The sequence below is a fragment of the Sus scrofa genome, chromosome 9, assembly GCF_000003025.6.
Source record: "Sus scrofa isolate TJ Tabasco breed Duroc chromosome 9, Sscrofa11.1, whole genome shotgun sequence".
In the NCBI taxonomy this organism is placed as follows: domain Eukaryota; kingdom Metazoa; phylum Chordata; class Mammalia; order Artiodactyla; family Suidae; genus Sus; species Sus scrofa.
This window is the reverse complement of record NC_010451.4, coordinates 73,913,999-73,927,034: the sequence shown is the minus strand read 5'-3', so window position 1 is coordinate 73,927,034 and position 13,036 is coordinate 73,913,999. Positions and strand designations below refer to the sequence as shown.

The 13,036-nt window shown below is 38.8% G+C and overlaps 1 long non-coding RNA gene across 22 annotated transcripts in view; it reads right to left on the bottom strand.

Annotated features, from left to right (window-relative positions):
* Positions 1 to 13,036, bottom strand: part of LOC102163402 — a 190,237-nt gene that overhangs the window by 55,928 nt on the left and 121,273 nt on the right. For 3 of the 22 annotated variants that reach the window (XR_002335815.1, XR_002335808.1, XR_001298942.2), the window contains exon 5: positions 2,151 to 2,259. The exons of 15 other annotated variants lie outside the window; for them this stretch is intronic. This is a non-coding gene — a long non-coding RNA (uncharacterized LOC102163402). 4 more of the 22 variants (XR_002335817.1, XR_002335806.1, XR_001298943.2 and 1 more) reach the window with 4 other exon arrangements.

Here is a 13,036-nt window from a genome sequence, read left to right as displayed (position 1 = left end):
ATAAAATAAAATAATGGCATGGCCAAGTATTCCCCATGCCTGAATTGGTGCCTGCCATATACTGAATGCTCAATTGATTCCAAATCTCTGTTAAAGCACAAGACACTTAATAAATAGTTGCTCAACAAATAAACTGCTCTTTTGGGAAGCTGTACCACTGCCACCTCTGTCCTAACTGCATTTTCAAAATTATACTATTTCCAGTAAGAAGGTAGCCTGTGCCTGACGCTTCAGCCAGGCAATGAAACGTTACAGAAGTTCTGGCATGCACAATGTGTGATCTTTTCAGTCATCATTCCCTCAAAAATTCATTCAAAACTAGTATCTTCTCCAGGTGACCTTTCCTTATCTAAACATTAAGTGACCACAGCAGACCATTATTGAAAAACCACTCCATATCAGCTACCGTTCTAAATGTCACATCTATAAAATCTTAGGCTCCACTCTTGCCAGGTGGTTCATATGCACACTGAAGTTTTCTTTTTTTTCCTTTTTATGATTTTTATTTTTTTCCATTGTAACTGGTTTACAGTGTTCTGTCAATTTTCTACTGAACAGCAAGGTGACCCAGTCAATACATACACGTATACATTCCTTTTTTTCATAGTATCTTGCTCCATTGTAAGTGACAATATATAGTTCCCAGTGCTACACAGCAGGATCTTATTGCTAATCCATTCAAAAGGCAAAAGTCTGCATCTATTAACCCCAATTTCCCAATCCATTCTACTCCCTCCCCTCCCCCTTGGCAACCACAAGTCTGTTCTCCAAGTCCATGATTTTGTTTTCTGTGGAAAGGTTCATTTGTGCTGTATATTAGATTCCAGATATAAGTGATATAATATGGCATTTGTCTTTCTCTTTCTGACTTACTTCACTCAGTATGAGAGTCTCTAGTTCCATCCATGTTGCTGCAAATGGCATTATTTTGTTCTTTTTTATGGCTGAGTAGTATTCCATTGTGTATATATACCACATCTTCTGAATCCATTCATCTGTTGATGGACACTTTTAGGTTGTTTCTATGTCTTGGCTATTGAATAGAGCTGCAATGAACATGGGGGTGCATGTGTCCTTTTCAAGGAAAGTTTTGTCTGGATATATGCCCAAGAGTGGGATTGCTGCGTCATATGGTAGTTCTATGTATAGATTCCTAAGGTACCTCCATATTGTTTTCCATAGTGATTGTACCAGCTTACATTCCTACCAAAAGTGCAGGAGGCTTCTCTTTTCTCCACACCCTCTCCAGCATTTGTTATTTGTGGACTTATTAATGATGGCCATTCTGACTGGTCTGAGGTGGTACCTCATGGTAGTTTTGGTTTGGATTTCTCTAATAGTCAGTGATGTTGAGCATTTTTTCATATGCTTGTTGGCCATCTGTATATCTTCTTTGGAGAAATGTTTATTCAGGTCTTTTGCCCATTTTTCCATTGGGTTGTTGGCTTTTTTGCTGTTGAGTTGCATAAGTTGTTTGCATATTTTAGAGATTAAGCCCTTGTCAGTTGCATCGTTTGAAACTATTTTCTCCCATTCTGTAAGTTGTCTTTTTTTTTTCTTTTTTTTTTTTATGGTTTCCTTTGCTGTGCAAAAGCTTCTCAGTTTGATTAGGTCCCATTGGTTTATTTTTGTTTTTATTTCTGTTGCCTTGGGAGACTGACCTGAGAAAACATTTGTAAGGTTGATGTCAGAGAATGTTTTGCTAGTGTTCTCTTCTAGGAGTTTGATGGTGTCTTGTCTTATATTTAAGCCTTAAAGCACACACTGAAGTTTTAGAAGCACTGAATTAGTTCATTTAATTCTTTCAACAGCTTTCTGAGGTAGAGAGGGTGTTACCTCTGAAAAATAAAGCAATTTTTAAGCAGAGGAAAGAGAGGCATTGAGAAGTCGAGCTACATAAGGATACATAGCTAGAAAGGGTCGGAGCCAAGATTCAGACACAGCAAGGCTGGCATGGTACCAAAATCTTAACCACAATACTACTTTTCTTTGTGATAGTACCACCATTAGCAATGACCCTAATAAAAGGAACAATTACACCTCTCAACACTGGAAAGTTAGATGAAATCTAAGAGTTTCCACCATGAAGATGTTTGCTATAGCAGAAAGGACATAGGCTTTGGAACTACACAAACATGGATTTTACCTACCTGACCTTGTACCAGTCATTTATTCTGTGTTTCCTCATCTGTACAAGTGGACTTTAATTTGCCATACTGTTGTAAGAATTGAAGGTAATGTATTTATCGTGACAGGTATCTGAAAACAAGAATGCTCTCCGTAAGTGATCCTTCTACTGAAAAGTATCTGCAATTTTATGTTTTCTTAAGTAGCTTGACACCTATGTGAACACCTTTCAGAACAGTTCTAACACCCTGAGCAAATATCCAAACAAAACCTATACTTATTTTCCCCATCATTTTAACTAAAAGAGAAATTACTTTTAAAATTTTCATCAGCTTTGGTTATTATAAAGATGTAAACTTAGTTATTTTGAAGAGCAGATTTGGTACAAAAATACTAGTCCTTTTGCAGAAGTAGGTCAAGTACAATGAAGGACTAAAGGTTTCTATCAAATTTCCAGAGAAATTACAAGAACTCAGGTCACAAGATGGACCTGACCATCACGTTTTACCTTCTCTTCCTGGTAATCCTTGAACAAGGATGACTTAAAAAATACTACTGTAGGTAGGTCTAGAATCAATCTGGGACATAACCAATATTAATTCTCTATCTGAATGACAAGCAGAAAAACCTATGTAACATCCTGGAAACTTTTAAGAGGTAGGAAGCAGAGCACACTTGTCCTCTCTTCCCTTTTGGTCTCTGATTTCCTCAGAAAAGATGTGAAATGCAGCCACTGAACTTTGAATTTTCAAATTCTGTTTATAGATTCTTTCTTTATTTGGTCATGGTGATGATAATTGAAATGGTAATGTAGGGTCCTAGCTCACAGCACAGACCCCACCTCATTTCTGTCTTACTGTCTTGCTGGGTATAGGGGAAGGATGGAAAAATAAGCCCTTAGCCCCTAAGGGAAGGGATTCTCAGCCCTTAATTCAGTTATCAAAGCCACGGAGCAAAATGTTAAGGTAATTGGCCCAATCTAAAGCTTATAATCTATTTTTCTTTATCTCCCAACTGTTTCCCAGTACTATTAGGTCCTTACGCCAAGGTTTCCTGAGAAATAAAGCAATTATATTAATGTTGTCAATCACTGCTGCCAGGCTGATCAATGAAAACATTGTTAACCTTACTAATTAATTGCTAGCAATCTCCTAACTAACTTGAAGAAACTATTAGTTGCATAAAACTGATTAAGGAAGTGCTCTAAGTGACGTTTATAATGTGCAATTTGCAAAACAAAAGATTTCAATTCCTCTTGAAAATAGGATCTCTCAGCTCTAGGTGAAAAACAGTAGCCTCTTCTATTTGGTTTTGGATGAGAGTATATATTTCTATTGAAATTATCATTCAAGGCTGCGGACACTAAATAAAACTGGAATGTTCATGACAGATGTGCTATTTGTGTATAAGTTATCTGAATAATTTTGATCTGAAGGAGTTAAGGTAAAGGCAGCTCCTTCTCAGTCCCCATCATAGCTGCATAGTCACCTGGGTCACCTGACTTAGGGGTTCTGGTTTAATAATAGCCAAATGGGCTTCTTTACTTGGGATTTTGGGGAAACAAAGGAATCATTTAAATATTCCTTTAAAAGGTTGGTTTAGCATGTCATGAACTTTTTCACTCAGGTTGAAGCACTACTTGGGAAGGCAAACTTGGTTCTTTGACTGAAACCATCAGTCAAGCTATTTAGTTGGAAGCTTATGGGGGACTGTAAGCAATCTGAAGTTTACCTAGTATCGCTAATATGGCAATTTTTTTTTAATGAAAAAAATATGACACATGAGTTTAAAATGCTGATTCCTGGGCTGACCCACTAAAGTCTAGTTCTGTAGGTCAGGTATTAGGAACAAAAACCTGCATTTGACTATGGTTTGTGCTCTGAGAATCAAGACTATGAACTTGAATCTAGAGCCCAGTCTCCTCTAGACATTAAGCACTCTGACCCTCATTAAATCCTAAACTCTGAGTGCTGAGATCTTTTGAACACTAGACTCCAGAAGACAGGATGACAATGGGGGTTGGCAGTTCCTTCAGGAGGGAGTTTTGGGGTTGAGCAGGGCTAAGAGTGGTAGCAGTAGCAATAACCACTATAAACATGGAGAATGCCTCAAGTTAGCATTAAGCTGGTGACTGCCTGAACAGAAGGCTTCTGGCTTTTGTGGGTTTAACATTCATAGTTTGCAGATTATTTCATGGATACCTCAAATACTCATTTGTAACTCTGTGAAGACAGGAAATTGAATCCATGTTCTGGAAAGCTGGTGTAAACATAGGTCTTTTAGCTAGGAAGTAGGCAAAGCCCTACAACCAACATCTTCACCTATTCTCACAAACTAAGTCTTCTAAAGGGATAAGAAAAGTTTTGCTTTTTAGTATCTACAGTACAGCATGTCTGGATCATTTTTATTTTATTTTGTTTTCACCTTGTGTTTCTGAAACAAAAGCCAATTCTTTGTGCAGTGATGCTGTACAATAATCTATGAGTTTACGATGGTCAAAGGATCTGGTCCTTGTGAATTTTTTTTTTTTTTTTTTTTTTTTTTGTCTTTTGTCTTTGTTGTTGTTGTTGTTGCTATTTCTTGGGCCGCTCCCGCGGCATAGGGAGATTCCCAGGCTAGGGGTTGAATCGGAGCTGTAGCCACCGGCCTACGCCAGAGCCACAGCAACGCAGCATCCGAGCCGAGTCTGCAACCTACACCACAGCTCACGGCAACGCCGGATCGTTAACCCACTGAGGAAGGGCAGGGACCGAACCCGCAACCTCATGGTTCCTATTCGGATTTTATTTTTTATTTATTTATTTTTGTGTTTTTGCTATTTCTTTGGGCCGCTCCGTGGCATATGGAGATTCCCAGGCTAGGGGTCGAATCGGAGCTGTAGCCCCCAGCCTATGCCAGAGCCACAGCAATGCGGGATCCGAGCCGCGTCTGCAACCTACACCACAGCTCACGGCAACGCCAGATCCTTAACCCACTAAGCAAGGGCAGGGACCGAACCCGCAACCTCATGGTTCCTAGTCAGATTCGTTAACCACTGCGCCACGACGGGAACTCCCCTGGTCCTTGTGAATTTTAAGTCTTCTTATGCTGCGTTTACTATTTCTGTTCTTATGTTAGGGTGATGGAGGAACACAAAAGTGACAATGTGGCTGCTGAGTTGTAACCCTTCTGAGAGGGAATCAGAATTAAAACCTGATGTTAAATCAGGGAAAAGGTGGATTTCTCGAATGCCTTTTAAATATGCTCTGTTGATGACAGTGGTATTATTAACTGTCAGTGGTAGAAGAGCAAAGTTTGAATAATTTTATTTTCTTTTTTTGCCACAAATTAAAACAAAAGTACCCCACTGGTTCTTTTCTCAAATTAAAAATTATGAGACTTTAAGTAGGCATTAGGGAGTAGACAGAAGAGAGTAATGCTGGCAAGTAGACTGTATTTAAATGCTGATGATGAATGATATCGCCTGCCTTTTCCATTCTTATACTAAGAACAGTGTTGTGGCCTAGTCCAGTTTTACCTAAGGATTCATTTTAATAAGTATTTTTGATTGCCTACTGTGTGCAAGGAACTGAATGAACTATGAAATTGAAACATTTATTTTTCCTCAGGGAGTTTACAGTAGGAGAGGAAGGCATGGATATAATTTATCATAATCTAGGACAGAAGGCAGAATTTGTATCAAAAATGCAAAAACCACCGGTAGGACATAGCCAAGAATCAATCAGAATGATCACTGCCCCACTCGCCTGCAATCAACAAGGGTCCCACCTGCAGAAATGCATGCCAGTTGAACGTTTGTGCTGGCAGAAGGTGAGAAAGTTCTTAGGAAAAGGACAGACTGTGAGTTTAGAAAATTCCCTTCTGGTTGAGGGGATCAGGAAATATTTGGGGCTTTGAAGAATGCGTGGTATTTGATTAAAAATTAGATGTAGGAAACCTGCTTGAAATTAAAAAAGGCATGAATTCAGATGCATTCAGGGAATATGTTCCAGGGCCAATTACATGTTTCAGCTTCGGTTTTCTGAACTGGGGGACACTGCATATGAGCTGTAGGGTAGAGGGCTGGGTCAGGAATTAGGAGAAATCCTAGGAGGCTGAAGACCAAGCCTGCCACCGAGGAGGAAGGGGGAGGACTTGTTGGACTAACAGAGGGCACAGAACACCCTCCTCCTGGTCATGTCCCTTGGGATATCAGAAGGAAGGGAAAACCTGGAAGGAAGATTAAACTATACTGTTTCTGACCCTAGAGGGAAAGGACCCCAAAATCACTGTACTGAAAAACAGTCAGATATGACACTATTATGGCAATAAAGAAAATCACATTTTCTGCATGCTCAAGTTTGTGATGTTGAAATTCATACCTATGATGCATTTAAAGAATTTAGCTCTTACTAAAAGGTGGTGATTATTTGTAGCTGCAAACCTGTAAGATCTTCAAGATGTCTAAATTACTATCTCCCATTTGCCAAACTCCTTTTTCTTTACCTCTTTCCACTGGAGATAGAAAACAGATCCTATTCCATCCTCTGTATCTTTAATGATTTTTCTAATTTAGGGCAAGTCTCTTCCTCTTCCAGCTGCCTGTTTGTCAATCCATTTCAGCTTCTCTACATCAGGTGATCATCAAACTTAACTGTAGATGTAAAAGCTGAAAGTATGTCAAGGCAATGTTGAAAAAAAACAATGAGGATGGCATTTCAGAGGAGATACACCATACTCACACAAGTACAGTGATTCCAGCCCCATTTACTAAAAAAGAAAAACAAGTTTCAGGAGGCCACTGTGGACTGTCATTTGGCGTTTTAACCTCAGAGTCAGTCCTGAGCCGTCATCTACTTATGAGGTTCCCATATGATGTTTTATTACCTCTATGGATGCAAGACTTTCTTTTTGCCTTCTAGTCACAAGTACTTCTTTGGAAGACTGATCTAGATGTTTGCTTACCATTTGATGGGTCATTGTGTATTCTAAGCCTCTGAGTCCTTGGTTAATTGGTAGTTGTTTTCTCCTTTGGCAGCAGAAGTCTTGCAATTTGGGAAAGTTGTGTGCAAATACAACTCAAACATTCCCTTCACATGCAGCAACGATTTTATTTTTAGTGTCTTGGGACATCGGGAAGGAATCCAACCACTCTCACATGATTTCTGCCTGGTAATTTCTAAGGAAGAGTGAAGAGAGATATTCTTCCTTCTGTCTGGAGACGGGAAACATGTGTCTGATCTGTTGGCACCTTGACATGAGATCATTTCCAGAAACTTTGAGGAAGTGGCCCAGATTTGCAGGCATTAGTATTGATGGAGCAAACCATGGGAATATGTTCTTTTTCACGTTCATATAATCTGAGGAACCTGGAGAATACACAGACGTGGCCTCGGAAGGACTCGATGCCAGGGAAAGAATCTGCAGGACTGAGTTTATCCCTTTGCGAGCACCTCCATGATCCAACTGCAGTTTTGAGTCTCGTGGTTCTATCTCTAAACTTCAAGCTTGGTGACCGCTGCTATTTATCATTGTTAAGTAAGAAAAGACAACATTCTGTTTGTGTTTTGGATCTGTCACACTTTGTGGCTCATTTTTCTGAGGATTAAAGGGTTTGTTCCTGCAAATGAAAATATACTCTGATACCTGCTAATCGGAGATTCTGCAGGTGGTGACACTGCTGAACGTAATATCACCTGTTGTTGGGGATAGTTTGTTTCAAAGGAAAAAAAAAAAAAAAAACCTACGGTAGAAATAAGAGAAAACAGAAGGTGGACCAGTATTTAATAGGTTATGGTCATCACCTTTATAACTTTTATTTCTTTCTTTAAATTCCCCTCATAATTTCCAGAGCGAGCTGCTTCTTAATTTTATTAAAAACATCACAAACCCACACCTGGTTCTGGAGCCATGCCCTGATATCAAGCAGTGTGAGTCCATCCTGAGGCTTCATATATGAGCTAGAATAAATATCTTCTAAAAAAGGTACGTGACAATGCTTTGAAAAAACAAATTTTGTTGCCTTTTCAATTTTCTTTTTTATTGTTGTTATTGCATTTTCAATTTTCTTTAATTCATTGAAGGTGTAAAGTTCACTTCCAATTTGGCCATTTCCTTTTCATTAAATCCTCCATGTCCATGTCACATATGCACCTCAACGATTTCTGGATAATTCCCAAAATAAGGCTGAAAATATGTCTAAAATTTCTACTCTTAAAGGCTGCCTAGAGGAATTCACACATACATTTTAACAAATAAAAAGAATGATTATGAATTATTTAAACTACCAATTTCAGCAATATTTAAGAGTTTTAAATAACATGTTATTTATTTTGTTTTATAAAAGCAGCAAACTATCACTTAAGGAATTTGGAAAAAGAATCAAGAAATTATTTTGCATGTCATATTGCATTCAGAAATAAATTTTTTAAATAAGATTTTTAAAGATTTTTTTTCAATTTTGGTATATATTTATTTATTTACTTTTTGTCTTTTTATCTTTTTAGGGCTGCAATCACAGCATATGGAGGTTCCCAGGCTAGGGGGGTCCAATTGGAGCTACAGCTGCCAGCCTACGCCAGAGCCATAGTAACACCAGATCCAAGCCGCATCTGTGACCTACACCACAGCTCACAGCAACACCAGATCCTTAACCCACTGAGTGAGGCCAGGGATCGAACCCAAAGCCTCATGGTTGCTAGTTGGATTTGTTTCCACTGCGCCACGACAGGAACTCCTCAATTTTGGTTTATATTTATAACCTTTTTCACATATGAATGTTTGTAGTGTTTCTTCCATGTTATTAAATATTTTTTAAAAACTTTTTCATGGGAGTTCCCGTTGTGGCACAGTGGTTAACGAATCTGACTAGGAACCATGAGGTTGTGGGTTTGGTCCCTGCCCTTGCTCAGTGGGTTAACGATCGGGCGTTGCCGTGAGCTGTGGTGTAGGTCACAGATGTGGCTTGGATCCCGAGTTGCTGTGGCTCTGGCGTAGGCAGGTGGCTGCAGCTCCGATTAGACCCCTAGCCTTGGAACCTCCATATGCTGCCAGAGTGGCCCAAGAAATGGCAAAAAGACAGGAAAAAAAAAAAAACAAACAAACAAACAAAAAACTTTTTCATGACAATGGCATTCCATCAGAAAAAAGTGCCTAATTCTTCTAATATTTTTCTTCTTGCTCTTTTAGCTATTTTTCATTTTTTGCTATTATATCACATTATGATGAATTTTTTATGCACATATATTTTTGCCTATATTTAATTATTTCTTTAAATTAGCATTAGAAAGCTCCTGAGGATTAAGTTATTGAGTTAAAAATATTAGAAAATATATTAAAACAATGTATATTGTAAAATTACTCTTGATAATTTTCTCTGCCAATATAGTTTCTCCAAAAATGACCAAAAGTACTTAAAAAAAAAACCCTAGAATATTTTTCAAACATGGAAGGCTTTAATTTAAAGAAAAGGTATTAGAGATGGGATTAAGATGGCTGAAGAGAAGGACTGGAGCTCAACTTCTCTCTTAAAAACAACAAAACTTACAACCAAATGCTGAGCAATCTTCAACCAAATGGACTGTAAACTTTCAAAAAGATATACTACTCCAGAAGACAAAGATGAGGCCACATCAAGAGGTAGGAGGGGTGATTACATGATATAAGCAACCCCATACCTCCCGGGTGGGAAGCCCCACAGACTGGAAAGTAACTGGTTTACAGAGAGTCACCTACAGAAGTGAGAGTTCTGAGCCTCACATCAAACTGCCACACATGGGGATCTGGCACTGGGAGAAAGAGCCCCTGGAGCATCTGGCATTGAAGGCCAGTGAGGCTAATGTGCAGGAGCTCCACGGGACTGGGGGAAATGGAGACCCCATTCTTAAAAGGCCCACACAGACTTTCATGTGCACTGGGTACTAGGGCAAAGCTAAGTCTCCACAGGAATCTGGATCAGACCTGCCTGCAGTTCTTGGAGGACCTCCTGGGAAAACAGGGGTGAATGTGGCTTGTAGGGGAAGGACATTGGAAGCAAAGCTTTTGAGAATACTCCTCAGTGTGCCTTTCTCTGGAGGTGGCCATTTTGGGAAAATGTGGCCCCACCCATCAGTGCTGAGAAGCCCAGGCCAGACAACAATCCAGGTGGGATCACAGACCCACCTCTCAGTAAACAGCCTGCCTAAACAACCCCCCCCCCCCAGGCACAGAGCAGCCTCTAATCTCAACCAGAGACAAAGCCCCACCCACCAGAGGGATAGGAAGCAGCTCCACCTACCAGTGGGCAGGCATCAGTCCCTCCCATCAGGAAGGCTACAGCAAGCCGCCCATACTGACTTCAGCTACAAGGGGGAAGACACCAGAAGTAAGAAAGGCTACAACTCTATTATCTGTAAAAAGGTCACCACACCAAAAACCTATAAAAATGAAAAGACAGAGAACTATAACTCAGATGAGGGAGAAAGGAAAAACCCCGGAAGATCAGCTAAGTGATGAGGAGATTCTCAGCCTCCAGGAAAAAGACTTTAGACTGTTGATGCTGAAGATGATGCAAGACATTGGAAACAAACTGGAGGCAAAGATGGATAATATACAGGAAACACTGAGCAAGAAGATACAAGATATAAAACTTAAAGAAGAGATGCAAAATACAATAACTGAAATAAAAACTTCATTAGAAGCAGCTAACAGCAAAATACAGGAGGCAGAAGAACGAATAAGCAAGGTGGAGGACAGATTAGTGGAAATCATGGATGCAGAACAGAGAAGAGAAAAAAGATTGAAAACAAATGAAGAGAGTCTCACAGAACTTGGGGACAACATTCAACGCACCAACATCCATATTATAGTGGTGCCAGAAAGAGAAGAGAGAAGGGGACAGAAAAAGTATTTGAGAAGATAATAGCCAAAAACTTTCCTAACATGGAAAAGGAACCAGTCACTCAAATCCAGGAAGCGCAATGAGTACCATACAAAATAAACCCAAGGAGGAATACCCCGAGACACATATTAATCAAACTGACCAAAATTAAAGACAAAGAGAAAATCTTGAAAGCAGCAAGGGAAAGGAAACAAATAACATACAAGGGAACTCTGATAAGGTTATCAGCAGATTTTTCAGCAGAAACTCTGCAGGCCAGAAGGGAGGGGCATGATATACTTAAGTGATCAAAAGAAAAAACCTCCAACCAAGATTACTCTACCCAGCAAGGCTCTCATTCAGATTTGAAGGAGAAACCAAAACCTTCACAGATAAGCAAAATAAGAGAATTCAGCAACACTAAACCAGCTTTACAACAAATACTAAAGGAATTTCTCTAGGCAGAAAAGAAAAGGCCACAACCAGAAACAAAAATATCACAAATGACAAGGCTCACCAGTAAAGGTATATATACAGTAAAGATACAAAATCACCCACGCAAAATTATGCCACCAAAATCTGAAGTCATGAGAAGAGGAGGGTACAAACGCAGAACACTGAAGATACACTTACAATTAAGGGACCCACAACTTAATCTCATACAGATATAGGCTCCTATATCAAAACTTCAGAATAACTGCGAACCAAAAATCTACAATTGATACACACAAAAATAAGAAAAGTCAACTCAAATACAACACTAAAGATAGTCATCAAACTACAAGAGAGAACAAGAGAAGAAGGGAAGAAAAAAGAGCAACAAAAACAAATCCAAAACAGTTAATAAAATGGCAATAAGAACATACATATCAATAATTATGTTAACTGTAAATGGACTAAATGCCCCCAAAAAGACATAGACTGGCTGAATGGATACAAAAACAAGATCCATATACACGCTGTCTTCAAGAGACCCACTTTGCTTCTGGAGACACATACAAATTGAAAGTGAGGGAGGATGGAAGAAAATATTCCAGGCAAATGGGAATCAAAAGAAACTCTAGTAACAATATTCATATGAGACAAAATAGATCTTGAAACAAAGAATATTATAATAGACAAAAAAGGACATTACATAATGATCGAAGGATCAATCCAAGAAGAAGATATAACAACTGTAAATATACATGCACCCAACATAGGATCACCACAATATATAAGACAACTGCTAACAACCTTAAAAGGAGAAATTGACAATAACACAGTAATAGTGGAGGACTTTAACACCCCACTTACAGCAATGGATAAACCATCCAGACAGAAAATCAACAAGGTAACACAGGCCCTAAATAAAGCATTAGACTAGATGGACTTAATATTTATAGGACATTCCATCCAAAAGAAGCAGAATACACATTCTTCTGAAGTGCACATGGAGCATTCTCTAGGATTGATTGCATTCTGGGCCACAAATCAAATGTCAGTAACTTTAAGAAAAGTGAAATCATATCAAGCATCTTTTTGACCTCCACACTATAGGAGTAGAAATCAACAAGAAGAAAAAAAATGCCAAAAACACAAACATGTGGAGACTAAACAACATGCTACTAAACAACCAATGGATCACTGAAGAAATCAAAGAGGAAATTAAAAAGTACCTAGAAGCAAATGACAACAAAGATGCAACACTCCAAAACCTATGGATGCAGCAAAAGCAGTTCGAAGAGGGAAGTGTATAGCAATACAAACCTACCTCAGGAAACAAGAAAAAGCTCAAATAAACAACCTAACTTTACATCTAAAGCAGCTCGAGAGAGAAGAACAGACAAGACCTAAAGTTAGCAGAAGGAAAGAAAACATAAAGATCAGAGCAGAAATCAATGAAATAGAAACAAAGCAAACCATATAAAAGATCAGTGAAATGAAAAGCTGGTTCTTTGAAAAGATCAACAAAATTGATAAATTCTTAGCCAGATTTAGCAAGAAAAAAAGAGAGAAGACTCAAATCAATAAAATTAGAAATGAAAAAGGAGAAATTACGGTGGACATCACAGAAATACAGAGGGTCATAAG